The sequence below is a fragment of the Notolepis coatsorum genome, assembly GCF_963971535.1.
Source record: "Notolepis coatsorum genome assembly, chromosome: 5".
In the NCBI taxonomy this organism is placed as follows: domain Eukaryota; kingdom Metazoa; phylum Chordata; class Actinopteri; order Aulopiformes; family Paralepididae; genus Notolepis; species Notolepis coatsorum.
Genome location: NC_140169.1, coordinates 10,297,298 through 10,309,351, shown reverse-complemented (window position 1 = coordinate 10,309,351; position 12,054 = coordinate 10,297,298). Strand labels below are relative to the sequence as shown.

Here is a 12,054-nt window from a genome sequence, read left to right as displayed (position 1 = left end):
CGAAAATCCCGGTCAAAAAAGCTAGAAGGACTGGAATCATTATATGCGGACCTATACGCATCCTTGCAAACTGACTATAATGAACGACTAAACACACAACGTAAGATAGTCAAAAAAGAAATAAACTCCATACTTAAACAACAGTCTGAGTTTTTGATACATAGGACAAGACAAAATTACTATTTTCACGGCTCCAGACCTAGCCATCTATTGGCAATGAAAATACGATCAAATGATCATTTCTCAGATATCCCCTCGATTAGGACGAGCCAGGGTGCAGTCACTACTGATTCGAAAAAGATCAATGACACTTTTAAAGAGTTTTACTCACAGTTATATAGCTCAGAGGGTAATCTGGATGACTCTAGATTTGAATCGTTCATTGGCGGGCTTGAGATACCCCACATTTCTGAGGAAGAGGCCAAGGAACTGGGGAGACCGATTACTCTCGTAGAATTGAGGGAGACTATTGTTGAAATGCAGAGGGGTAAGGCGCCAGGCTGGGATGGTATTCCACCCGAAGTGTATTTAGCTTTCTGGGACCAACTGGGTCCATTGATGCTCGATATGATCAATTACGCTATCGAACAAGGGGAGTTCTCAAGAGATGTCAATATGGCGTTGATTTCTTTACTTCTCAAAAAGGACAAAGATCCCAATGATTGTGGTAGCTATAGACCCTTGAGTCTTCTCGGGGCCGATTTAAAGGTGTTTGCCAAGGTGCTGGCCCGTCGCCTGCAGAGATTTATGTCTGTATTGGTACACTGCGATCAAACTGGTTTTATCCCGGGGCGTCTGGCTGCAGATAATCTTAGGAGGCTGTTGCATGTAATCGATAACAGTAAAGACAATACAACTCCATCCACAGTTCTGTCTTTGGATGCCATGAAGGCGTTTGACAGACTTGAGTGGTCATATCTGTGGAAGGTACTTGAGGTCATGGGTCTTGGAAAGAGTTTTATTCATATGATTAAAGTCCTGTATGCCTCGCCGTCTGCGATGATACTGACAGGCAAAAACTGTTCCACACTCTTTCCAGTCTCCAGATCTTCTAGACAGGGTTGCCCTCTGAGCCCGGGACTGTTCGCGCTTTCCCTCGAACCTTTGGCCCAATTTATTAGGCAATCGGAGGACATCGTCCCCATAATGGTCAACAATACTCCACACAAAATTGCTCTCTATGCGGATGACCTGCTGATTTTCATGGACGACCCCTCCCGGTCGGCCACAAAATTATTGAGGATAATCGACGACTTTGGTAAATTGTCAGGTTTTAAGATTAACTGGAACAAATCAGCCTGCCTACCTCTTAATGAACTGGCCAAGGCGGTACGACTACCAGCTGATATCCCCATAGTAGAACATTTCAAATACCTGGGCATAGAGATATTCCCCACGCTGAACCAAACTACTAAGTACAACTTCACGGGTACTTATGATAAAATACGCCAGGATCTAGACAGGTGGTCGTCCCTTCCTAACTCCTTACAAGCCCGGGCTTCCATAATCAAAATGAACATCCTGCCTAGGATAAATTTTATTAGCTCAATGCTCCCCCTGCCCCCTCCAATAGACCACTGGCGCAAGGTACAATCGATGGTATCTAAGTTTGTCTGGAATAACAAACGCCCGAGAATCAAAAGGGCTACTACTCAACGTAGGAAACAAGATGGGGGCCTCGCAATCCCTGATTTTAAACTGTATTTCTGGTCCTTTTCACTGAGACCTTTGATGTGCTGGCTAGACCCTGTAGAGGCTGTATCGTGGCGCTCCTTAGAAGCGGCGGCGGTGTCTCCGCTAAGATTACAGGATGTAGTGTACTCCACTGTCTCTATTGCGAAATGCCGGCTGAGGTATGGACCGATCATAACTCACGTGATCCAAACGTGGCGTAATGTACAGAGGTCGTGTGGGGTTAAATGCCCTTGGCACCTGGACTCTCCAATTTTTAATAACCAGCAATTACTTGTTGGACACAAGCCGGTTAATATTCCTCAATGGCAAAGGAGGGGAGTGCATACTCTGGAGGATATTTATGATAAGAACGGCCTCCGTGCGTTTCAGGACTTAAGAGAATTTTATGATCTACCCGGCGAGTCCTTCTTTCTTTACCTTCAACTAAGGTCAGCACTGAGGGCGCATGGCGTACCGTGGGCTCAAGCCTTGCACCCACACCCCTTCCTCAGGCTCATAGTGGACAGGACGACATCCAGAGGGTTTGTCTCCGACTTTTATACGCTCTTAATTCAATCCACGTATAAAAATTTATCATTGGATACAATCTGGCGTGTGGATATACCGGAGTTGGACCCCGAGTTTGACTGGGATGATGTTTGGGCAAATGTGGCATTATCTTCCCGCAACCCCAATCACCAGCAAATTAATTTTAATTATATTCATAGGACCTATCTTACACCTAGGAAGCTATTTGCTATGGGACTGATAACCGACTCTCGGTGCACTTTGTGCTCTCAAAAGGCCACTGGCACTTATATGCATATGTATTGGGATTGCCCACCAGTGGCCCGCTTCTGGAGGTCAATAACGGACAAACTTTCAGATCTGTGTGGCTTAACTATCCCATTCACAGCTGTTACGCTACTCCTGAACGATATAACGACACTACCCGCGTCCGTACAACTGAAAAGGGTTGTCCTAGCGGGCGTCACAGCAGCGAAGAAGCTAATAGCAATGAGATGGAAGGAGCCTGAGAAGCTTACAATGATTAACTGGTCCCTAACTCTATTGGATGTGATTTATCTTGAGATATCCACGGCCCGGGTGATCGGGGTAGGGCAGGCTGGAATTGACCTGTGGTTCGCAACAGCTGAGAAGGTAAAGACCGCAGTGTGCGGCTGAGCGGGGTTGGGGCGCTTGATCGGGGGGGTCCGGCGGTCTCTGGGGAGGGGGAGGAGGAAATGTCTTGTCTGTCTTGGTTTTTGTCTTGTCCTTCTTAACTTTGACTGGGGGGATTTTAGGGGGGGTTGGTATTTAGCTATTCTGCGCTATATGTCAACTCACATGCCATCTCCCCAAGAGACTAATATTGACAGACTGATTGACCTGTCAACCAACTTGGAGGAAGAATTTCTTTCTTCTTACACTTTACCTTCTGCAAGTTTGGCAGTCTTGAACATGTGTAAGGGACCTAGGCTATCTACAGTAAATCTGCGGCAACACTCTCATAAACAATCTTTTAAGTCACTCCACTTTGTAAAGGTGGGGAAAGGTTGCCATGTTTTGAAGACCCTTTTTGTTATTGAAGTAGCCATCTATATTTGATAGGTTGGACGCTGTTTCTTTTTCTTTTTGTCTTTATAATTTATTATTCTGTATTATTATTGTTTGTTATTCTCCTGTGAAAGTTATGTTTTTTTTTACTGTGGTTATTGTGTTGTCCTGTTTCATGTAATTAATAATAAAAAAATTTGATCAAAAAAAAAAGAAAATAATCTGTGGTTCACAGCCGTTTTCTGTTCCACTCGATAAACTTTACCCATTTCAGTGGCGGCTCTGCCACTAGGGGCGCAAGGGCGCCGCCCCCCCTTCAGGCCCTGCCTGGTTATATGAGAGTAGAACAAGAAAAAGTATCTTTTTGTTTTTTGTTTTATAGCCCTATAAATAATATAAACATGTTTAAAATGAATAATATTTACTCATTTTAAGTATGTTTGTATTTCCAATGCACAATATAACGTTATTATCTCAAATAAAAAAACACTCGTTTTCCTGAGCAGGAAGTGACATCACGTTTTTTAAATTTTTTTTATTTTTTCGTATTTCTCGGCCCGGGCTAGACGCGATAGCGCTCTGAGTGCGCGTCACAGTTTGATCGCTGTATCCGTCACAGCCAATCAGTGCATAACGCGTTGTGCGTTGAAATATGACTATTATGTTGGAATCCGGGCGCGATTTGAAGCGGTCTAGCCAGTAGCGTCAAGAATGTCTGTAGCCGCATTTCGCGGAGACGCTCTCTGATTGGCCGAATCCAATTTCTAATGTTCCAATTCTAGCTTATTCCAATTCTAGCTTATTCCTAGGTTGCTGATGCAGGCAGCTGTTTGTCTTAGAGCGTGCCGTGCCCGTGACTGCAAGTTCTTTAGACTGTTAAGCTTAGGCACTCTTTCAAAGTTGGTTAAGGTTAGAGTTTGTCTTAGAGCATGGCGATAGAACGCCAGGTAGTTTGCAGTCTGTTCGAGCGGAAATGGACAAAGGAATGAAGTACTTGTGTTGTGTGGTGCTTCTGCTAACAAGCTAACACTTGGCTAACAAGCTATATGGCGGATGCAGTCTGGACACAGTGGACAGTGGTCTGGAATTAAACATCAACAGTGGATTATACACTTTATCAAGGCAAGCCCTGGACGTGTCAACTAAACAGTGAGTCTCTCTCTCTCTCTCTCTCTCTCTCTCTCTCTCTCTCTCTCTCTCTCTCTCTCTCTCTCTCTCTCTCTGTGGTTAACGTTAACGTTTGTAAATATTTTTTTTTAGGAGCAGTACTGTTAGGCTACTGCTGGCCATTCATGAAGCGAGACATTGCTGATTGTTTATTTATTTTATAACACAAGACTATGACTACCAACTGCCTAGCCAGCCGTGTATCAATCTTGGATGCAATAATAACGTTACCACACTGACTGTGTCGATGGCTCATTGATTTAACTACTGCAGCTCTCTCGGATTGAAAATACGTGGATTATGGCTTGTTCAATATCGTCTATGTTTGAATGAATGAATGAATGAAAACTTTATTAACAGATTGCAGAATGGGTACAATACAGTACGGCTCAATACACACAATTGTTAAGGGGATGCAGACCAGAGAAAGATGTTTGTCTTGTTTACATCAGGGTCCCAGATTTTCGATTCATATCGATAGTTTAATAGCTAGCCTTGGCTCGTTTAACAATATGCAAAATATGTGTACAGCCCTGTACTCATACTGAAGTTATTCTTGGTATATAATAGGTCTGATTGTGTAACGAATCGATTCCACGTCGCGCTGTGTGTGAGAGAGAGAAGGAGAGAGGGAGAGATCTGCCTGTGTTTGGAGACGGGGCGAGTTTTGTTTCTAACTTTTCTATTTATATATTGTGTTTCAAGTTGTGAATTAGAGTCTAGACTATACTTTATTTGACTGGTTGTGTGTTGTTGTAGTAACAGCTGAGCGACTCGTTCATAAGAGCTGATTCATTGCCGTGAGCGTGAGTCGAATCGCTCACGTCTTGCCATGAGTCTGTTGTACTGTACATGTTTGCAAAATGTTTGGTATAGCTCCCCTAGTGGCGAAGCACCCACCGGCCGCCACTGCCCCATTTTCACATTTTTATTTCCCCACGCTGTCTTTAAAGGAACACGCCAACATTATGGGAAATGCTTACCATCTTCCCCAGAGTCAGACAAGAAGATAGAGAGTAAATTGGTATCTTATCTTACGGTAAGTGCATTTCCCACAACGTTTGCGTGTTCCTTTAACCCTTTCACTACCACACTACCAAAGGGTTAACCCTTTCACTGCCACACGACAAAGGGTTAACCCTTTCACTGCCACGCGACAAAGGGTTAACACTTTCACAACCACACTACAGCAGGTTAACCCATTCACCACCACTACACTAGTGAAAGGTTACCCTTCTGTAGTGTGGCAGTGAAAGGGTTAAAGGGCCGTTACTGCCATTTCTGTCACGTGAACACGACATTATGCACGTGTGTGTGTGTGTGTGTGCAGGGTGCGAATCATGGGGGAGCTCGGTGAGCCATGGCTCCCTTAGATCAGACATCAGCTCCCCTGAAAACATGATTTGTGAATTTTTGGGGGGTCTCTAAAATACTGACAATAAATGCTATTTTTGCCATGCATTTCAAATTTTTCTGTAATTTTCTGTATCGTCATCATCGTGTATAATAATAAAATTAGGCTATTTTGATGTATTAATGATTTGCGCACAAATTCACCGTAATAGACAATAGCATAAATCTATGGGGTTGCGGCACTGCAGATATACCCTACTCGTAATACGCATGCAACATGCATGCTATTCTTGCGTTTACCATTCGGAGCGTGGCGGCGCTGCACTGCAGTCTGCACTCTGCAGGCACAAATAGACGCATCCAGGATAATGTCGAAAGTTAAACGGAATATCAAAGAAGTAAGCCTTCTAACCAATTTTGATTTTACAAAGAAGGCGAAGCAACTTGCTGCGGGGACTACTTCTGTGACATGCAGATTTTGAGAATTGGGCAGACCATCAGGACAGGTGGGTGGCAATAATGTTGAATTTTTTTGCCTACTGGAGATGAGGAGTGACTTTTAATAAAACTGCAAGAAAAACAAATGTAATTCTCTCCGCGGCAGTGAGCTGGAGTCTCTCTCTCTCTCTCTCTCTCTCTCTCTCTCTCTCTCTCTCTCTCTCTCTCTCTCTCTCCACGGCAGTGCAGTGAGCTGGAGTCTCTCTCTCTCTCTATCTCTCTCTCTCTCTCTCTCTCTCTCTCTCTCTCTCACGGGCGTCTCTCTCTCCGCGGGCGTCTCTCTCTCTCTCTCTCTCTCTCTCTCTCTCTCTCTCTCTCTCTCATGCGACAGGCGCGCTCCTTTTCCTCGGCGGCAGCGTTTGGGGCATAAAGTTGAAACTAGTTCAACTTTTGGAGAGGGGCGGGCTCATCAAGGTAACTCTTTTCGACCGACTAATCAACATTGAGGAAGTGGCAGAGCCGCGGCAGTTGCGAGACTCAGGAAAATGCTCTGAGAATTTGTTTTGCCCCCCCCCCCCCAAAGATCCTGGTATGGTTCGCACACTGTGTGTGTGTGACCTGTTCTGTGTGTCGAGGAGCAGGGCGTCAGCAGCTCGCTGGTCTGCTCTCCTGTAGGCCTGGAACATGGAATACGATTCCATGAAACCCACCAGGTTCCTCACTGAGACCACACGAGTCACTGGAATACACTCAACCCTAGAGACACACACACACACACACACACACACACACACACACACACACACACACACACACACACACACACACACACACACACACACACACACACACACACACACACACACACACACAGGAAATAGAATCAGTATGAAAATGCCAGAAAATGCCAATAGGTAGGGTAAAGGATGTAAACGACGAAAGACTATGCAGATGCAGACTACTCATTTACATTTATAGGTCGTAGGTTATATAGTCCGGGAGCCATAGGCCGATTTATAGGTGAACCTTGTTTTGTCGTTGCAATTTCTTTTGTGCCGTTGCTTGGAGCTTGGTGGTACCTCTTCAAAATACAAGAGGGTGCTCGGTGATATCCCCGATAGCTCGGAGGTACCCCCAAGCTCCAAGAAACAGCAACAACAAAAATTGCAACCGACAAAACAAGATTCAACCCCATGGCTCCCGGACTAATATAACAGGTATGAAGGTATGAAGGACAAAATATCAATAGAAACTGCAATTAATTTGGAGTTAGCCGATACCTCTCTTTGTCAGGGAAAGGGATAGCAGAGAACAGGTCCTCCAGCTTAGTGTTGGCTACAGCCACCTGGGTGCTGGTGTAAGGAAACAGCACTTCCTTCACCTGTACAGGAAATACAGTCTATCAGTGACCTAAAAGGACACTTCACCAAAAATAAACCCAATGCTGATTTATTTTGCACATAATCTCACGTATACGTCCAAAAATCTATTTCTTCTAAGCCAAGAGCTCTTTAAACATTGTCTGGCATGATGTTGACTCATACAGTCAACATCACAAGGTGACAGTGTCTCAGGAGTGGTCGCCTGGTAATCAGATGGTTCCCGGTTAGATTCTGGCTCCTCCCGGCAGTGTGTCGAAGTGTCCTTGAGCAAGACACACTCCGCCGTCGGTGTGTGGATGTGTGATGTGAATGGGTGAATGTGAGGCATACTGTAAGTTGTAAAGCGCTTTGGATAAAAGCACTATATAAATGCTGTCCATTTAAAATTAAAATAAATGCAGTCCATACAGGCCATCATTTCACTGATCGCTTTAGTATTGAGAAACTTGTACAACTCTCCAAGTGTTCTAGCCTTCATAAGCCATGATACATGTGTCCTGTTCCAAAATAGGAAGCTCACAGTATAATCAGATGGATCTTCCTACGTTCTACTGAGGAAACGTTTGCAAACCGTAGATTGTATCAGATGTTATACTGAGTTTCATAAGCCAGTTACAGATGTTATAATGAGTTTCATAAGCCAGTTACAGATGTTATAATGAGTTTCATAAGCCACTTAAAGATGTTATGAGTTTCATAAGCCAGTTACAGATGTTATGAGTTTCATAAGCCAGTTACAGATGTTATAATGAGTTTCATAAGCCAGTTACAGATGTTATAATGAGTTTCATAAGCCAGTTACAGATGTTATAATGAGTTTCATGAGCCAGTTCAGATGTTATAATGAGTTTCATAAGCCAGTTACAGATGTTATAATGAGTTTCATAAGCCAGTTACAGATGTTATAATGAGTTTCATAAGCCAGTTTCAGATATTATAATGAGTTTCATAAGCCAGTTACAGATGTTATAATGAGTTTCATAAGCCAGTTACAGATGTTATAATGAGTTTCATAAGCCAGTTACAGATGTTATAATGAGTTTCATAAGCCACTTAAAGATGTTATGAGTTTCATAAGCCAGTTACAGATGTTATGAGTTTCATAAGCCAGTTACAGATGTTATAATGAGTTTCATAAGCCAGTTACAGATGTTATAATGAGTTTCATAAGCCAGTTACAGATGTTATAATGAGTTTCATAAGCCAGTTACAGATGTTATAATGAGTTTCATGAGCCAGTTCAGATGTTATAATGAGTTTCATAAGCCAGTTACAGATGTTATAATGAGTTTCATAAGCCAGTTACAGATGTTATAATGAGTTTCATAAGCCAGTTACAGATGTTATAATGAGTTTCATAAGCCAGTTTCAGATATTATAATGAGTTTCATAAGCCAGTTACAGATGTTATAATGAGTTTCATAAGCCAGTTACAGATGTTATAATGAGTTTCATAAGCCAGTTACAGATGTTATAATGAGTTTCATAAGCCACTTAAAGATGTTATGAGTTTCATAAGCCAGTTACAGATGTTATGAGTTTCATAAGCCAGTTACAGATGTTATAATGAGTTTCATAAGCCAGTTACAGATGTTATAATGAGTTTCATAAGCCAGTTACAGATGTTATAATGAGTTTCATAAGCCAGTTACAGATGTTATAATGAGTTTCATAAGCCAGTTACAGATGTTATAATGAGTTTCATGAGCCAGTTCAGATGTTATAATGAGTTTCATAAGCCAGTTACAGATGTTATAATGAGTTTCATAAGCCAGTTACAGATGTTATAATGAGTTTCATAAGCCAGTTTCAGATATTATAATGAGTTTCATAAGCCAGTTACAGATGTTATAATCAGTTTCATAAGCCAGTTACAGATGTTATAATGAGTTTCACAGGCCAGTTACAGATGTTATAATGAGTTTCATAAGTCAGTTTCAGATGTTATAATGAGTTTCACATACCAGTTACAGATGCTATAATGAGTTTCATAGGCCAGTTACAGATGTTATAATTAGGGATGCACCGATCCGATATTGTTATCGGCAGCCGACATCAGTAAAATAGCTGGATCGGGTTTAGCTAAAAAATATATATATATCGTTTTTTTTTTTTTTTTATAATAAATAAAATAAGAAATAACCATTCAGTACATTTATATCTATGTGTTAATTTGTTACATTTAGTTTCACTAAGTTAGGAAAGTAATGTTTTAAGTCAAGCCTGATGTTGCCTTGCACAAAATAATGGTCCCAGTCTCTTCCACAGTGACAGTGAGGCATACAGTTTATTAATTGAATGAATGACGTTTATTTTCTGTCTTTGTTTACAACAAATCAAAAACACACTTGTGATCCTTTACAATTCTTAAAAACAAAATATATTTGAATATAAAAAAAAAACTTGTATTAAATTTCTTTTTTTAAACTTTTTTGGAAAAAATATTTGGACAATGGGTATCGGATCGGTATTGGCTGATACCAAAACCCAAGTACCGGTATCAGGACTGAAAAAGTCGGATCGGTGCATCCCTAGTTATAATGAGTTTCATAGGTCAGTTTCAGATGTTATAATGAGTTTCATAAGCCAGTTACAGATGTTATAATGAGTTTCATAGGTCAGTTTCAGATGTAGGAGGCCTGAAACACATTGTGTTGATATGGTGCACGGTTTGCAACCATTTACTGTGTAGAGTCTACACTGTAGACCTTATGAAGACCCTCTCTTTGTCACATCCTTGGACTGTTTTAAGACGGCCCTGAAAATCCTTTATTGTCATTATTATTTATTTAGCTATTGTCTTTTTTGCTGCTTTGTAAAGCGTCCTTGGCTATTATTATTATATCATTACACAGTGTTTCTCAACGATCAATGAAAAGACGGCCCGTACTAACGTCAACAACGTTAATTAAATGTCAGCTAAATGCTTAAATAAAAATGTGTAAACAGCTACACACCTCATTGAATATGCGGCTGAGTTTGTCTCCGCAGGTCCGGTGGCAGAACTTGAAGTTATCGTCGGAGTAGCCCACCAGAGCCACGCAGCCTCGAGGCTTCAGAACCCGCCTCGCCTCGGACAGGAACCGGCTCTGGTCGAACCAGTGGGCCGCCGACGCAGCTGTCAGCAAGTCCACGGAACCGTCTGGAAAGGGCAGCTCCTCCGCCGTGCCCTCCCTGCACATGGGGCAGAAGTGGTAGTGATGAGCCTGTGGGTGGGGTGGCAGCTCCAGGCCCATCCTGTCTGTTTTATGGTCGTAGAAACACCACCATAGCCCTGCCTGAGACACTGTAAACCCAGATTATCTTCCCCCAGCCAGAATGTCTCCCTGTTGTAGCTTACTCATGCAGAATTGTTGTAAGGTGGGGAACTTGCAATGGCTCCCACTGAAAGCCCAAATGTCCCACCTTTTCAGGCAGCAATTAACTGACCAAAAAGATCACAAAGTTCTTTAAAAGAACACCCCGACATTATGGGAAATTCACTTACCATTTTCTCCAGAGTCAGACTATAAGATGAATACCAATTTCCTCTCAGTTCAGTAGAAAGCTATCTGGCTGCTAGCTTGCCTAGCTTAGCACAAATGAATGTATGCGGATACGGACCAGCTAGCCTAGCTGTTGGCCAAAAACACCTCTCCCAGAGTTTTAAGCTAGGCTAGTGGTCCGTACCAGCTTCATTTCATTTATGATAAGCTAGGCTACCTTGCAGCTGGATAGCTTTCTACTGAACGCACAGAGAAATAATTGGTATCCATCTTCTTGTCTGACTCTGGAGAAGATGGTAAGCACATTCCCCATAATGTTGGCATGTTCCTTCCTGTCTACCTACCTCCTGTCTACCTTTTTACATGGGATGACATCCAATATCAGACCCTTGTACTAAGTACTCTTACACTGGAGAGTAGGAGGAATGTGTAGGGAATGTACAAGCTAGGAGAGTGGGCTTTAGCCTCATCAGCCAAAGTAGTTCCTTTGAACAGGTGATGTTGTAGATGTTTGGCTTTCCATTCTAGCAATTACAGTACTGCAAACTACTGCCCTTTTGCTCTCCTCTCTTTCCTCTCTAAATCACTTGAACGCACCGTATCAAACCAGCTCACTGATTATCTTATTACAGAACTACCTCCTAGACCCAAATCAGTCAGGCTTAAAGACTGGTCACTCCATTCTCTTGGATCTGTCAGCAGCCTTCCACACAGTCAACTATGAGATCATCCACACATCCCTTGCAGGAATGGGAGCTGTAGGCTCTGTGCTGGCAATGGCTATCATCCTACCTTGACGACCGTTCCTACCCAGTATGATGGAGAGATGGCCCCACGCCCCCTACAGACGGGTGTCCCCCAGGGCTTGGTGCTTGGACCCCTCCTCTTTTCTCTCTACACCAAATCTCTGGATAACATTATCACTTTTCATGCCTTCTCATACCACTGTTATGCCGATGACGCCCAACTCTTCCTCTCCTTTCCTCCCTCAGATACCC

At 42.7% G+C, this 12,054-nt stretch overlaps 1 pseudogene across 1 annotated transcript in view; it reads right to left on the bottom strand.

The window, feature by feature from the left end:
* The window catches only part of LOC311229262, a 146,400-nt pseudogene that overhangs the window by 125,212 nt on the left and 9,134 nt on the right, over positions 1-12,054 (bottom strand). Inside the window, exons 3-5 of the transcript in view lie at positions 10,529-10,745; positions 7,470-7,570; positions 6,808-6,945 (exon numbers count right to left, since the gene is read on the bottom strand). The product of the transcript in view is annotated as an uncharacterized misc_RNA (transcript). The remainder of the gene's footprint in view (positions 1-6,807; positions 6,946-7,469; positions 7,571-10,528; positions 10,746-12,054) is intronic.